Raw genomic sequence first — 17,549 nt, forward strand, 5'->3', positions numbered from 1 at the left:
GTTGAATGATGGTTGGGTGGTCTAATAACCACCTTTAAGAAAGCCCCCAACAATAGCCATCATTGAAGATCATATAGTTGAATGATGCCAATAGATGGTAGCTGTAGGACATAGTTTGGGGATTGTTAACTTGAAGGTAGTGATGGCGCAAATTTGTGAGGTTGGACCCACTCCTGGGAAGAACAAAGTATTTGGGAAGTCTTGGTGGTTGGGTTTTAAGTCATGATACTCAAAACTCGCACAGTGAACAAATAAAGGCCTAGATAAAGACAAGCCATTAAACTTCAAATCGGTAAGATATCTTTGCATTTTATGAGAAATTGTTAAAAGCTTAAATCCATATGGTCATGCTAGAAGAAGAATTAGGAGTGTCTCATATAATTCCCAAGAGTTGAGATGGATTACCATTCTATGTTGTGTCAACACTTCAGAGAAAATAACTCTAGGCTTCTACTTATTTAAAGGGAAGAGACAATTATAAATTTACATCGTAGAATGTGAACTATTCATGAATTGGTTACACTGCTTTGTTCGGTCTATTTAGGCGGTGTTTTACCCACCATCTTATACCTACTAATTTTTGATGGCCATGAAAACCATGTTGCAATCACACCCATCTGTGAGGCAAAGATTGTAGATATTGATATATTGACTTTGCCAAATCACACCTATCACAAAGCACAACTTGTTGATGTGAGTTTGTTTTCTCCATTCAAAACTCCAAATCCAAATGAGCATAATTGCTGGGAAGATTTTTTAATATGGAAATCAAAAGTGTAAAACTTGCAGAAATGGGCAATAAATATATGGAACAAAACATTAACAACTTTTACCTTTATAACATGATTGGAATATGGCCTTTGTGGTTGGTGGAAGGGGCAAAGAAGGGTGCAGAAATTTTAGTTTCCCTGCACTATCAACGACAGGACATGCTAATCTCCAGATAAAATGTACTAAAGACAAAACAAAGTTAAATTTATTTTTTTCCAGATTCACAAAAATGTAGTGATTTTTTTCAAATTTTTTTGTTGTTTTCGACTACAAACTATGTAGATTATGAAGATCAAATGCTGAATTTTTCAGAAAAATCCATGATGTTTTTCGATTTTTTGAAAATTGGTCAACTATATAGTTTGTAGGGAGGATGGCCATGTCCACCAACAACTATCTTACCAAAAGTGGTGCATTACTATGCTAAAGTGTCGTATCATCTTATGGATTTCTTGCGGGCTTGACACAAGAATCAAAAGAAGTTGGGGTTGAGATGAGGAAAACACACTTTCATGTAAGCGAGATAGATGGCTTTTAACAGGAACTTATTATCAACAATTTTTAAAAAATTGCATGTTCTTATTACCAACTAAAAACACAACATAGTATAGATTCCATAAATCCCAATTGGTAACATATGAAAATCGTATGATTTTGTCAATGGAGCAAGTATTAAGGAAGAAGGAATTAAAGGAGATAAAAATTTGAAAGAAAAAAGATACCAAATAGACCATGGTAGCACGTCTTAGAAAATGTACACAAGGAAAAGTGCAAAGAGCAAGAGGGATAAAGAGGAAAGGAAATAACAAGAAGACACTAAAGGAATAAGAGGTAGAGGAGAGGGCACTTTAGGATAAACAAAGGAATTTGGCAAAAAAGCACATCCATTCCCTTGTCCGAACGGTGTGGATGTGGGATATGACCCAACATAAACATCCATAAATTTTCTGTTGCATTGAATTGCCTAATTACCTTACAATCTCTTAACTTTTTGTTTTCCTCCAAATGACTTTCATCACATGTCAGTAGTAGTGAATATTGCAACTCAAGTCCTTATTGCGTGCACATGCATTTTTCTAATTATCATCTTAATTGATTAAATAATGTTTATTGCTTAATTAATTTGTGTAATTCCTTGTAATTTAAATTTGAATTCACTATTTCCCTACTATTTCATATTAAAATAATTTTGATTAATTAATTAGTTTCTAATTAATATTCTTTAGATATTCTCTAATTATTCTTCGACAATTAATCAAATAATAATAATTATTTAATTAATCTCTTATCTTAGGTATAATTATATAATCATATTATTTAATAAATATTTTTCATTGTTATTATCACCAAAATTATGTGATTGCTTTAATTACTTACTTTAACATTTTGAAATTAAATAAATGACCAATATTATTTAATTTTCTATTTCTGCAAGGTAAAATAACTCCTCCAAAAATAGACAAAATTAATTAATTAATGTATTTTCCACATGCATAATTGAATAAATCTTTGGATTTATTGAATGTTATTTTTTCTTTGATTTCTACCTATTATTCGCTAACACTAATATTCAGTTTGACTAATCAATCGATTTTGTCATGTTTGATGAAATTTCTTGACTAATCAATCAATTTAGTCTTTTGTCCAAGCTAACCAATTACTTGCAATAAAATGAGTTACTTATACAATCTATCCTATTATGCAAACCCCTTGATTATCAATTAATCTCATTTCTCTGGTCAGTCAATTTAGTCATCTATTCAATAAATCCTAGTTATTAGTCCTTGCAGGCAAGGAACTAATGTTTTCATTAGACCCTTACAATTGATTGACATGAAAAATATAATGCATAATTCTGAAGTTTGGATGATCTAGTATTTTTAAAATCAAATTTTGAATCTAATTCTCTTTTTCCTATTGGCTAAAGGCATTTTTGCTAGGGATTATTCCATTTTTTTAAATACAAAAATAAGAGAAAAAGTACAAAGACAGTAGCAAATTTATTGAATTGTTAATTTATTGTCACGTCAATGAGTAAACATCTACCACCTACACTACAAAATGATCGTCGTCCATTGTGCATTAAAGAAAATCACCATTTAAAAATCTTTGACCAAAATTTTATGTTTTTTAGAATTTTTAAAATCTAATTGTATCAATTGACGATGTTTTTTCCCAACACTTAGTTGTTTACGTAATATTTAAAATTATTACCATATTTAAAGTTGTATTTATTAATAATCAACATTGTTAATGATATATATATATATATATATATATATATATATATATATATATATATATATATATATAGATAGATAGATAGATAGAGAGATAGAGAGAGAGAGAGAGAGAGAGAGAGATAGAGAGATAGAGAGAGAGAGAGAGAGAGAGAGAGATTTAAATTTAATATTTATTTAAAATAATATTAAAATGTTAATTTTCTTTTATTAATAAATATAAAATTTAATTTAAAAAAATTATGCTATTAGTTACTTTTAAAAATATTTAATTTTTACTAATATTCTTAATAAATATAAAATTTAATTTTAAAAAATTATGCTAATAGTTACTTTTAAAAATATTTAATTTTTACTAATATTCTATCTATCGACAATGTAATGACAACTACCACCTACTTTTTATATCTTCCAACATTTTACAAGGCAGGGACTGAAGCTCTCTCAGAGCTCTTGTTTGATCAATCAATTTCAGTTATCTCCTCAATCGTCCAACCTTGATTCAAGTCTAAATTTTTAAATAATGAGAATTAATTCTCATAATTTTACAACCACAATCATGAATTTCCAATGTTGTTATAATTGAGCGATTTTGAAAGCCCAAATTTGTATTGAGAAGGAGAGAATTAAGGGAGGGTTTTGGTTTTTTTGCATCGTGATTAATTGATTTAATTTTGTTGTTTTGGATGCAATTCAATTATTCATTTTTGCTTGATATTAGTTGTACTATTTGTAGCAATCTAGATCTTTGTGGTTGGATTTGACTTGGTTGTTATAGTTATTTGATATTCTAGCCCCAACTACATCAATTCCAAGTAAGTGACCAACATGCCACAACTAACATCAAGGGATTATAATATTTATCCATTGCATTCTCAAGGATCCAACCCACGTTGCTAACATATCCTTTAGCTATTTGGATGTCTTGAGTTTGGAATGAATGTCTAAGTGAACAAAATTAGGGACAATTTGAAGAGTGGACATAAGTATGGACAATCTAAAGAGGCACACCATTTATGCTTTGGTTTATGATTGATTTTACCAAATATGAACTACATTTATGTGTTATATATGTATATATGGGTATGAATTGTACATGTGTTATCAATATATGAAAATGAGTTGTGTTTATTTATTATCAATATATGGAGAGGACAAGCCTTTTCTTATGAATATGATGATCATGCCAAGAAGTCAAAAAGTGCATGATCATAGAAAAAGATGTGTGTTTGTTGATGTAAGTTCCTTTTTTATTTTTAAAGTCTACTTGCCATATGTATGACATGTATATATCCTACATGACTAATTGTTTCCATTTTGGCATGCTAATCAATACCTTCAATGACCCATTGGAATAACTTGCCCAATGTCTCGTCTAGAGTGGACATTGTGGCCAGTTTCTATTCCATCAAATTGACCACCCTTTAGGCCAACTTTTTCTCACAAATGGATTGCCACCATCACACTACACTCTTAACCTATGTAATCCTACACTCTTCTTTGTAGTGGGATGAACTTTGTCCCTTTCCCTTACTTCCACCGCATTGCTCACAAATTTCAAGTATAAAATCATTAAAACCTCTTGAATTTTTGTTATTTGAGCCAACTTTTGTTCTATTTGCTACCATGCCTTGTGGAGCGTTAAAGTCATTTCACATCCACTATGAATGAGGATTGGGACAAGGACACTTTGTTTAAGGGTGTCTATAATGGCCAATTAAATTATAAAGCTCATCCATTCACTTTGAATGTAGAGTTCAATATTATTGAATACTACAAGGATTTCAATTAACTAAATGTCCCTATTGAATAAACCCCATACAAGGGTGCACTTTGATGTTGACTTTGAAAGAAATGTTGTTGTTTTGTGCATTTTTCATAAATATCAAATTGATATAATGGTTGTTCACACATATAGGATTCCACACATGGATTGACTCATCTTACATATAATTTTACATTTGATGTGTATACAAGGTTTTCATTTCTTATAGAAAAATGTGTGAGAGATATGTGAATGTGTAAATTAAAAGTGTAGACAGAAGAATGCAAAAATTATGATTACAATCAATCCATCTATAGAGGGTGGATACAATTTATGGAGTAGGGAATACAGACATAGTTACATTATGTATACGATTGAGTCAAGTACATTACAAAATAAATTGAAGGGCATATGTAAACAAACTAAAAGCTAAGTTAAAAATATTACATAAAATGTGGTTGTGTGTGTGTGTGTGTGTGTGGTAATCCACTTGGTCATTATATTGAAATTCCCAATTCCCACAAAATAATTATTCCTATATATATGTGTGTGTGTGTGTGTGTGTGTGTGTGTGGTCATCATATTGAAATTCTTACAAAATAATTATTCCTACTTATATACATTTATGCATACATTGTTAGATAACTTCTTACAAAATAATTATTCCTACTTATATACATTTATGCATACATTGTTAGATAACTGAGAGTGAGGGGGAGGGGGGATGAATCAATTATATCCAGTTATCCTATAGGCCTTAAATATACTTTACTTCAACTCAAACACTTTACTCTTTTAAATTATTAGCTTGTAACTAGATCTAACATCATAATATAAATATAAACTTTGCATCAAGTTGTCATTTAATATACCAAGTATCAGAGTAAAATTTCAACTTATACCGAGTTGCAACAATTAAAAATAAACATGCAACATAATAAGAATTCACATATTTTTGGCACTAGTATTTAACGTGAAAATCCTATAAAGGGAAAAAACCACCTAGCAATAGATAACCCAAAAATTTTACTCTTTTGAAGTGAACTTTGTTAGGAGCCTATCTTGTTAAAAGTTACATACACATCAAAAGATGTGACCTTGTTAGAGGATTTTTACCAAAGATCATTAAGACCTTATTACTCCATGAAACATCTACAGAGTGATCTTCTCTAAAGGATTTAAAAAACATTCAAGTAGAATGTTACCATATAGGATTTCAATAAGACTGTTAGGTTCACTCAGTTAAGAGGGTTTCTACTACAATCGTTAGAATGCAATAGTGAAATGATCTATTAGGTTTAGCACTACCTTTTCTTGTTCAGATATCTGCTTCACTCAATCTATTTGTTCTTTCTCCCTTCTTATCCTTTATGGCTGATCCACCCACTCAAACATTAACTTAATGTAGTGCTTGCCCCTAGTTTACATTTTTTTATTATTGCCAAACTCTTTTAGGCCAGTTTTATGTTTGATGATTAGTAGCATTATCTTTCAGATTTTAGTTATTGTTTCATATTCAGTTGATTTTATGATGAGACTATTTGGTACTCTATACTTCATGTATGCATGTGTTGATCTTAGATTGATTTTGACAATTGAGTGTCAACACACTTAAGCCATTTACTTAGTTCATGCTGAACTAGTGATGCATGCCAAGTACAACATATAAATATAGACCATTCCCAATTGCAATGAGTGCCAAGTCACTCAAGTGCCGAGAAGATAGACCATGTTGAGTGATTCAAGTGTCGAGTGAACGATAGATGCTAAGCAGCTTAGGTGCCGAGTCAGAACAAGAATATAGTGCATGCCGAGCATCAGAAAATTCATATGCCGAGTGACACAAATTGGACATATTTGTTTGTTATGGCACAAACAATTATGTAAACCATTTTTCAACCGACCTAAGGATAGATTCTGATCTTTTGGAGATAAGGACAAATCTATATGTGGATTCCCTATGTAATTACATGCAACCAATCAGAAAATGGTAAGGTTCAAGTGGGAAAATGGATGAATCTCAACTATAGATTCATGCCTAACCCTAACCTACCTAAGTCTTTTTAAGGAGGAAGAAACCCTAAACTTTATATGGAGTAACATGGAGTGAATGATTGAATGTGGTTTGCAGAGAATTCAAGGTGACTTAGTAGTAAGAGTGTATTGCAGAATCAGTTAGAGAAGAACAGAGGATAAAGAAAGATACAATATTGATACATCTGATCATACAGGATCAAGGACATTGTGCAGAGTTGATCTGTTACTAGGCAAGCAAGTGCCAGTCATAAGATCTATACCGAGACATTCTAATAGGTGATTTCAGTTAAATCTCCTAGGTGGAGTAATCCTAATAAGCTTTACCAAATCCTTTAATAGGGTGGCATTCCAAGTGAATGACCTAAAGTCCTCTAACCAGGCACACTTCTAATAGGGTGTTGAAATCCTCTAACAAGGTGGGACTTAACAGTCTTTGTAAGCCTTTAACAGGGCAGATCATGATTCATGGTCAAACCATTATAACCTTAAATGACTACACTTTATTGTTGCAGTAGCAAAGATTTGTGGGTGTCATCCCCACCCCAGTTTTACCTTCTCAATTGGAGGGTTTCTGGGTAATCATATCTGGTGTTAAATATGTGTTTGATTATATGTTTACATTATTGATGCATATGCTTTATATGCTATTTCAGTGTATTAATGCATGCGATATATGAATGGTGAAAGTTTTATGGGTCCAAGTTTAAACTCCTGATTCACCTCCCCTCTCAGAAGTTTATTCCTTTCCTACTTGTAATTCCAACAATTGGTATTAGAGCTAAGTTCTCAGAAGGAGAATCTTTGCAACTTTGAGAAAATATCTTGAGATGGAGATCTACAAGTTGGGAAAGACTATTGAGAACTAGGGGATTGAAATACATCTCATACTACATCAATTGGATGAGGCAAGAGAGGAACTAAAGAAATCCTTAAAGAGAAGGAAAGAAACTAGTGCAGAGAATGACACACAATACAAATAGATCGACACTACCAAGCTATTTGCAAATGGAGACTCCAATGAATTTGATGCAACAGTTGCAGATTTGATGGATAAGAATAGAGCACAAGCTAAAGAAATTAGAAATCTCAAGCTAGAACAAGAATCTCAAGCCATGATGCTATGTGAGGTAACTGAACAAAAGAAGAGAGTCATAGAAGACAAGGCCATGATTGAAGAATACAAAAGAATCTTGAACAACTGATTGGAAGAGAAGTCAATAGAGCTCACTAAGATCTCAAACATGCAATTAGATACCTTAAGCCAAATGATGAATGCTCATCATGAGTTGAATGTCAAAGACATTGAGATACTATCATTGAAGTTGTAGAATGAACAATTGCAGAATGATCTAAAAAGAGAAACAAAAATTGCTGAAAGTTTCAACAAGCCAAATGTAGCCATCAAGTACTTTGAACAATTACTAAAATCCCCTAGACCCAACAATGATGTAGCAAGATTAAGCTACACAAGCACTAAAGAAGGAGAATCATCCAAGGTTGCTAAAGAAAGGAACATCAAAGGTAAGAACTCCAAACTTCCTTGTCGCTTTTATGGAAAGAAAGGACATAATGCTAATATGTGCAAGAGCAAGAATGAAAATTAGAATGTCAAGCCTAAGAACATGACTCATTGTCTTAAGTGCAACAAACAAGGCCATCAGACACATGAATGCAAAACTAGAACCATGCATACATCAAGATTTGAAGGATATTGCTACAATTGTCAGAAGTATGGACATAGAGCTTTTGAATGTAGATCCAAATCCACGTGGTCATCAAATAGGTCAACAAAAGTAAGAAACAATAAATTTTTTTATAATTGGGATTATAACATAAGACAAAGCTGTCATTATTGTCAAGAATATGGACATATCCCTGAGAATCTTCAGTGGCAACTATAAAAGATGGTTGAGTCAAACTACATGTTTTAGCTATTTGAAGATTGGTCACATTAGTAAGCATTGTCCAACTAGAGCAAAGGCACCAAGTTGTGAATTCAACAAAGGAAAATGCAAGGTAGATGTTGAACACATCAGAGGTGAGATGAATAAGACATGGAAAAAGAGAGATGGTTGTAGTACATCAAATGGAGAAGGGATCACTTCACCTAATAGGTCAAGTGGTCACACCTCATCAAACTAAGTAATCAAGAGGTATGTGGGACTGATATTTAAAAGTGTTATATCATACATTAGTTCCTAAAGAAGTTAGTACTGAAAGGACTACATTAGCATGAATGAATATGAAAGATGTTGAAAAATTCAAGATTAAATCTTTAAGTTTTCATGTTGTTGACGAGCATGGAAAGTTTTCAATGGATGCTGAGTGGAATGCTAGTTGATGCTGAGCTACTAGACTAAGTTAGTTGATGTTGAGTCTGTAGTAGCCGTCAAGTAATGTTAATATTAATGGATGCCGAATGATACTGAAATCAAGTTGATGCTGAGTTTACAACTGTACAAGCACCAACATTAAGTGCAAGGGGTTTGAAGGATATATGATCAATGTCTTCTCATTATTCATCATTTCAAATTTGAGCAAGAGCAAGCAGAGTAGAAGGCGACTCAAAAACTTGTTCACACCATTCACAAAGATCTCAACAACAATTTCACACCAACTCTACAAGATTTCCAAGGTATTTTTGACAAGCTGAGCTATGCAGTTTACATTTGCAAAACCCTAGTTTGATAGAATGACATCTAGCTCAAAGAATGTAGAAGGGAAAGATGTTTTGAATGTTCAACTAGTTAGTAACGAAGTAAAACAACTAAGTTTCAAAGCCATCTTTGATATAGCCTACAAACAAGATCCCTATGGCACACTTGTAATGATCTCGCCTAATGTTATTATGGTTCAGGATGTAAGGAAATGTTATAATTGTAAAATTGGTAGCATTGGAGACCTAGAATTCAGAGAAGCTTATGATAGATTATGTGATAATGGTGTTCTAAAGGAAGAGTGTAAAATTGTTGAGAGAAAGGGTTTGACTCGTGCCCTAGATATTCCTAGTGTTTTCAAGACCGAATGGATTAGAATTGTTTTAAGTTGAATACATGATGGATCCTTATAGCTAGAAGGTGGACCGATAAAGATTACCAAGAGGATAATTCACAGGGTTATTGGTTTTCCAACCCTAGATCGGCCCAAGACTCTGCAAAGTGATTCCAAGGAAGTAATAAAGAAGAATACTAGAGCTAAATGGAATAAAAGAGGAATGACAATATATACCATTACTAATCCACTAATAAACTTTGCTATTAGGGTTATTTCTCACAAGTTCTATCAATCTAGCAGATTGAATGGTGTGCCCTGTTTTGCAGTGGATATTGGCTACAAGATTGTGAAGAAAGATCATACTTATGATCTAGTTGAGCTTTAACTACAATAATTGATGGAAAACCTTGGAGCTATAAGGAAAACCAAAAGTGCACAATGCAAGTTTGGTGCAATACTTGTCTATATATTCTTCTATGTACAAAATACTTTTCCCTCCTTTAGCACATTTTCCCTCCTTTGGCACAGTAAGCTAGAAAACAAAGAGGTCAGTTGCTGTGTAGATAAATGAGTACATTGAACAAGTGGGAGAAAACTTTGAAACTATCATGACAAATTATTTTGAAGACTTTAAGAAGTCAATGAAAGAAAGACTCAGGATACCTGTTTCTTTGGTTGAAAAATATTACAATGACATATGTTTCTTTGTGGACATTGATTTCACATATGTACAAGATGCTACACCTAGGGTAATATGGCTAAGACCCTTAGGTTATGAAATCAATATTGATGAAGCCTTAGCAGCAATCATAACACTTCTAGTAGAGGAAGTTGACAAAAATGCAAAAATGTTTGGGAACTATGATGTGATGAAATCTAAGGTTGAAATGGAATTAAAGACAATCTCTACATTTAAGAAGAAAGATAAGCTAGTAAAGAAGATAAAGGCCAAATTTGGTGAAGGTGTAGATGAGGAAGAAGATGAAGAGGAGGAAGAAGAAGAACAAGAACAAACACAAGGACCTCTTGCATTGACCCAGGACATGGGAGAGGACAAGGAAGAAGAAGAAATAGATGGTGCTAAGGAAGAAGGAGCCAAGGAAACACTCACACAAGTCGAGCCAAAGAAGAGAAAGGCTAAGGCAAAGAAAGTTGTAAAACCTAGCCCAACCAAACCTACTGCTCCTACCACTAGATCCAACACACGTGCAAACACATAGAAGGCAAAGGAGAAGAATAAGGCTACAGGACAAGGAGGCCAAGTGTAGAAGAAACAAAGAAGAAAATATGTTGCACAACCTAACTTAGAGGAAGAAAAGACTAAATTAGAAGATACAAGCCAATTCAGAGTGGTAAGTCAGAAACCACAATCTGATCTTAAAAATATATGTGAAAATGTCAAGAATAATGCAGATTTATCTGGTTTGAAGAATATTGATTTTGAGGAACTTGGAAAAGAAGAAAAGATTCTAGTAGAAGAAGCATTGTGTGCTATGATGTTTAAATTCAAAAGTACTCCACTAGAATTTGATAATGCTATACCAAAAAGCTTATATAATATTGTGAAACATAAGTGGCATTACTGTTTAAATTTGGAAAAATAGATTAGAGAATCAACTCTAGCCTAGGTAATGCTAGAACTAACAAAAGGGCAGATTGCTAAGGCAAAGAAGAAATATGGAGTTAGGTTTACACCTAAGTATAGAGCCTTCAATATTCTTCAAAACAATATTGAAGATGTTGTGAAGAAGTCAACCCAAATGTGGAAGCTTATCTATGGATTGACAACTATGAAACAAGGAGAAGAGGACCCCTTTGAGGGTAAGAATGATGATGACAAGGAAGATGGCAAAGAAGAAGAAAATATAGTTGAGGAGGAAATATAAAGGAAAGATGATGACATGGCAACAATTGAACAATAGCTAGATGAACAGAGTGTGCAAGACACACAAATGCTGAGTGTCAGTCCTCCTCATGACACAAGTGTAACTGTAGAAATCATACATATCAAGGATTTCTCAAAAGCATCAGCTCAAAACATCAATCCATTACCTATAGATGATTTGAAGAAGATTCTAGACCAATCTATACTCCAAGCACAATTATGTGAAAATCCAATTTTGGTCAGTGTAGAAGAACTTCAAAAGATAGTAACTAAAATTACAAGGGATAAGGTGAATACACAAGAACCACCTTCTATCATCCCTTTAGTTACTCAAGTACAACCTCCAATCCAAACAACAATAGATACATCTACTAAGGTTGATACTAATATCAAAGTTGACACAATGGAGCAGAGATAAACTAAAGAAGAAAAAGGGACAACAATAGAGGAAGCAAGATAGATAGATTCATCTATACCTGAAACACAAGAACAAGGTATCAGTCAAGTTATTGTAAGAGGTCAATACAAGCCTGAAGAATATGAGCAATCACCGAAAGTAAAGGAGCAGGAAGCCACCAAGCATTGGTAACTTTACAGACATCCGACACTTCTCCTACAAAAGTTCTTCAAAAGCTGAGCACAGAAGCTATACCATTCCAAATCTCAGTGCTAGGCTCAAGCTCTTCAAAAGTTGCTAAAGTAACTCACTATGGAGATATCACTCTTGATGAAGAGATAGTTATACCAAAATTTGACAATGACACAATGACACTTGAGCAAATAGGCATTTTACAACAAGCCTTAGAAAATAAGAAGCATCAAGAAATGCTTAGGAGAGAGCACAGGTAGAAGCAAATGCTTCAAGACATTAAAGACATCCTTTTAGATGCATTTAACTTGCCTACTCCAGAAGAGACCAAGCTACTACTAGAGCAACTATTAGACATAGTGGAAAAGGTCAACAATGAGGACATTGATACAAGGGCTAAACTTTTAGAGTGGTTAGAAAAGAAATTCCAGAGCAAAGTCAATGAGAACATATCTAGTGAGATAGCACTGACTCAAGTTGCATTGGCAACAAAGGTTGAGGATGTTAAGAAGGTACTTGAGAATATATTCTCATTGTACACCAAATTGTGTGATCCTACACTATTCACCCAAGAGACCATACATCATATTCTGAGCCTGGAGAGAAATCTCAACACATCAGGTATAAGGTTACCTCAAAATCTAGCTCAAAGAGAAGAATTTTAATACATTGCTTCAAACACAAAGTCAATTAGCTGTGTTAACAGCAAAAGAGGCTAATGTAAGAGCCAAATTGACAAATATACAGGCGTCTCTCACCCCTCACATGGAAATACTGTAGAAGGAACTGAAGAAAGACCCCAATCTTTCTACTCTAGATGGACTAGTACACTTTGTTGTCGAGCTTGTTATCCAAATCAAGTCACTAGATGTTGCATGTAATAGCTAGGATGCAACTCTAAAAATCGTAATGTAGGTCCATAAATCATTTTTGGACAAACACACTGTACGTGTATAACCCATTTGACATAAGTGTCAAAAGGGGGAGAATATCCTATGGGGGAGACAGATAAAAAGGGGTAGAAAACAAAAAGGGAGAGAACAAAGAAAGAGGGAGCAATAAAATGTAGAGATAGAAACAAAACATCATGAAAGAGTATAAGTGCATTGAAGTCAAAGAGTATTAGTAGAAACAAATCTACTCAAAATGGAAAACATATTTTGAATGTAGGAGTTGATGAAATCCAACTCCATAGCTCACCAAGATCACCTGCATGCAAATAACCTGTCAAGGAGAAACCAAGAAAGGAAGAGGTGGAGTTTGGAAAAACCCTAAATGGACATGAGAGAGAACATAGCAAAACAATGAAAATGTATTTACAATGAGAATGAGATGTGAAAATACAATGAGAGAGACCGAATATAAAGGCCTCACGGAAGCTTGTAGAACAAGCTAGAAAGTGGTAGAAGATAAGGTTGACAACTAAGCACTCTTCCACAAAAAGGTGGAACATGCTAGAAGAGAACAAACTCTCGTGTTGTCAACAACTCATCACTACAACTATTAACTACTAAATATTAAATAAATACATTAACTTAAGTAAGCTTAAGTAAATAGAATAAATAATTAATAATTAATTATTTACTCTAACACCCCCCCCCTTAAGTGCAACTTAATGGAATGCCTTAAGCTCACTTGACAAAGGAAGAGGGCACAAAAACTAATCCATCCTAATACAAAGCTAATGTCATGGAAGGGACACTCACTTGACAAAGGAAGAGGGCACAAAAATGACAACTATCCCCCCCATGGTGCTTTATAAAAATAGTGCAAGTACAATTGTCTCAAAACAATGTTCATGAATTCGAAATGCAAAAGTGGCACTTTATCTCAGTGCGTATACATAAAAGTTCTTACAAATAATGTTTACAATGATCAGAAAAGGAAAAAAGCTGATACAAAAGACAATACAACTCAAAACAAAAGAAACCATGCCAGAAAAATGATCCTCGAACCTGAAACACCCAAGATATCTACCATAGAGCAAAAACACCAAAAACATGATTGAAAGAGCATGGGCTAGAATCTGAAAAAAAGATCACATTTATGAAAAGATGACAAAATCAACTTTCCAAAAATATAATGTTTTCAAAAAATGGACATGGGACACAAAAGCTATGCATGCCAGAGTCAAAAAAAGAACTTTAGAATTCAATTGCAAAAACGAGCAACAAAATTGCATCAAAACCTAAAAATACCTACACCAATTCTCTGTCTCGGAACCATCTTTCTGACACTTCTTTCGGATCAAAAAAATACCTTAGTATGCTCATGATATGACCAAAAAATCGCAAGTAGGTCCAAAATGACCCTGGATAGGTGCAAGAGGCTGATGATGTAGTGCTAATGTCATGTTGATGTCAACAATCCACTAGAAAAAAATTTAATGGCCTAGAGGCCATTGCGGAAAAAAGGCCATGTGGATGCCACGTGGAAAGTACAACTAACGTGGCAGGGTCCACGTGGCACTCGTGCCATGTGTTAGTACCAAAAACTACCAAGTGTCAAAAGCACTGTGCAGTGTTGACTGTGCAAAAAATCCACGTCACTGCTGAGCTATTGGTGATTGTACATGGGCGGCGGGAACCAACAGAGCGGAGGAGCCGGGTGCAGGTGGCCAGCAGAGGTGTTGTTGCCTAGTGGGAGCGATGGCTAGGCCGCGATGCTGCTATGGTGGCTCAGCAGCTGTGCAACCAGTTGCAGTGGCCTACGGGCTGAGCATCAGTGGTGGCGAATGGTTTTTTAATTTTTTTAATATTTTCCTTTGCAAATTTGTTTGTACGATCGTATGACAGCCTCTTGGGGTCCTAACATTTTTTTTTGGACACCTTGTTACCAAAATCAAAAAGTTTTATATGAATCTTGACTTCAAACAGCCTTCCAGATCTAATGGCAGTGTCCGTTTGGGACCAAAGTGCTTCAAAAAAATGTTCTTCCCCCAGATTGAAGAAAAATACACAAACAAAAAAGTGTTTATGTCTCCGAATCATAGCTTCAAAAAACCTTCAATGAAGCAGTAGTAGGGCGGCTCTAATACCATGTAGGAGTTGATGAAATCCAACTTCATAGCTCACCAAGATCACCTGTCGAAAGGAAACCAAGAAAGGAAGAGGTGTAGCTTGGAAAAACCCTAAACGGACATGAGAGAGAACATAGCAAAATAATAAAAATGTATTTACAATGAGAATGAGATGTGAAAATACAATGAGAGCCCGAATATAAAGGCCTCATGGAAGCTTGTAGAACAAGCTAGAAAGTGATAGAAGATAAGGTTGACAACTAAGCACTTTTTCACAAAAAGGTGGAATATGCTAGAAGGGAACAAACTCCCATGTTGTCAACAACTCATCACTACAACTATTAACTACTAAATATTAAATAAATGCATTAACCTAAGTAAGCTTAAGCAAATAGAATAAATAATAAATAAATAATTATTTACTCTAACATTGGATACATAACAGACATATTAACTTAAGGGGAGTTATAAATTTTAAGGTATATAGGTTATTACAAAATTTTGAAAATTTTGAAATTTTGTATATAAGCCTAGTCATGGATATGTTATACTCAAGAAGATTAGATTGACTATGTGTATTCAAGTGTTTTCGATACTCATGTCAAAGGGGGATATTGTTGATCTCAGATTGGTTTTGACAATTGAGTGTCAACACACTTAAGCGATTTACTTAGTTCATGCCAAACTAGTAATGCATGCTGAGTATAATATGTAAATATTAGATCATGCCAAGTTGCAATGAGTGCTGAGTCACTCAAGTGTCAAGATGATAGACCATGTCGAGTGATTCAAGTGCTGAGTAAACAATAGATGCTGAGAAGTTCACGTGCCGAGTCATAACAAGAATATAGTGCATGCCGAGCATCAATAACTTCATATGCCAAGTGACACATGTTGGAAATATTTGTTTCTTATGGCACAAATAATTATGTAAACTATTTTTCAGCCAACCTAAGGATAGATTAGGATCTTTTGGAGATAAGGACAAATCTATATGCAGATTCTCTATGCAATTACATGCAACCAATAAGAAAATGGAAATGTTTAAGCGACAAAATGGATGAATCTCAATCGTAGATTCATACCTAACCCTAAGCCACCTAAGTCTTTTTAAGGAGGATGAAACCCTAAACTTTATATGGAGTAACAAGGGGTGAATGATTGAATGTGGTTTGCAGAGCATTCAAGGTGACTTAGTAGTAAGAGTGTATTGTAGAATTAGTTAGAGAAGAACATAGGATAGAGAAGGATACAATATTGATACATCTGATCATATAGGATCAAGAAGGACATTATGTAGAGTTGATCTGTTACCAAGCAAGCAAATGCCAGTCATAAGATCTATGTTGAGACATTCTAATAGGTGATTTCAGTTAAATCTCCTAAGTGGAGTAGTCCTAATAGGCTTTACCAAATCCTTTAACAGTGTGGCATTCCAAGTGAATGACCTAAAGTCCTCTAACCAGACACACTTCTAACAGGGTGTTGAAATCCTCTAACAAGGTGGAACTTAATAGTCTTTGTAAGCCTTTAGCATGATAGAACATGATTCATGGGCAAACCATTGTAACCTTGATTGGCTACGCTTTATTGCTGCAGTAGTAAAGATTTGTGGGTGTCATCCCCACCACAGTTTTACCTTCTCACTTGGAGGGTTTTTAGGTAATCATATCTGGTGTTAAGTATGTGTTTGATTATATGTTTACATGATTGATGCATATGCTTTATATGTTATTTCAGTATATTAGTGCATGTGATGTATGAATAGTGAAAGTTTTATTGGTCTAAGTTTAAACTCCTAATTCACCCCCCCTCTCAGAAGTTTACTCCTTTCATACTTGTAATTCTAATAACATGATGATTGTTACAGTGATTTCAGTTATTGATGATGATTAGTTAGATGGATTATCATGTGTTTTCTTATGGATACTTATCTCATACTGCATGTGTATTGTGTGCGTGTATATTTTTTTTATGTATGACATTTTTGATGTGGTTAAGGAAAGGAGTCATAGTCATCTGCTAGTCAGGATCTACATGATGCACCACTTCTTGCCATTACCTGTTTAGCTTAGTATATACGTGTTTGTACATGCGTGAATTTTATGCAGATTGCAGGTACCAGGTATTGACTTTCCTAAATTTCCAAGATGAGTGTACCCTATCACATTATCTTAATGGTAAGAGAGGAGATAAATTCTTAAGTCCAAATCTTAACCTTTAAACCCATTTGTCCTAGAAAATTAGGA

The sequence above is a fragment of the Cupressus sempervirens genome, chromosome 8 (genome assembly GCF_028749045.1).
Source record: "Cupressus sempervirens isolate cs-2001-9-10 chromosome 8, ASM2874904v1, whole genome shotgun sequence".
In the NCBI taxonomy this organism is placed as follows: domain Eukaryota; kingdom Viridiplantae; phylum Streptophyta; class Pinopsida; order Cupressales; family Cupressaceae; genus Cupressus; species Cupressus sempervirens.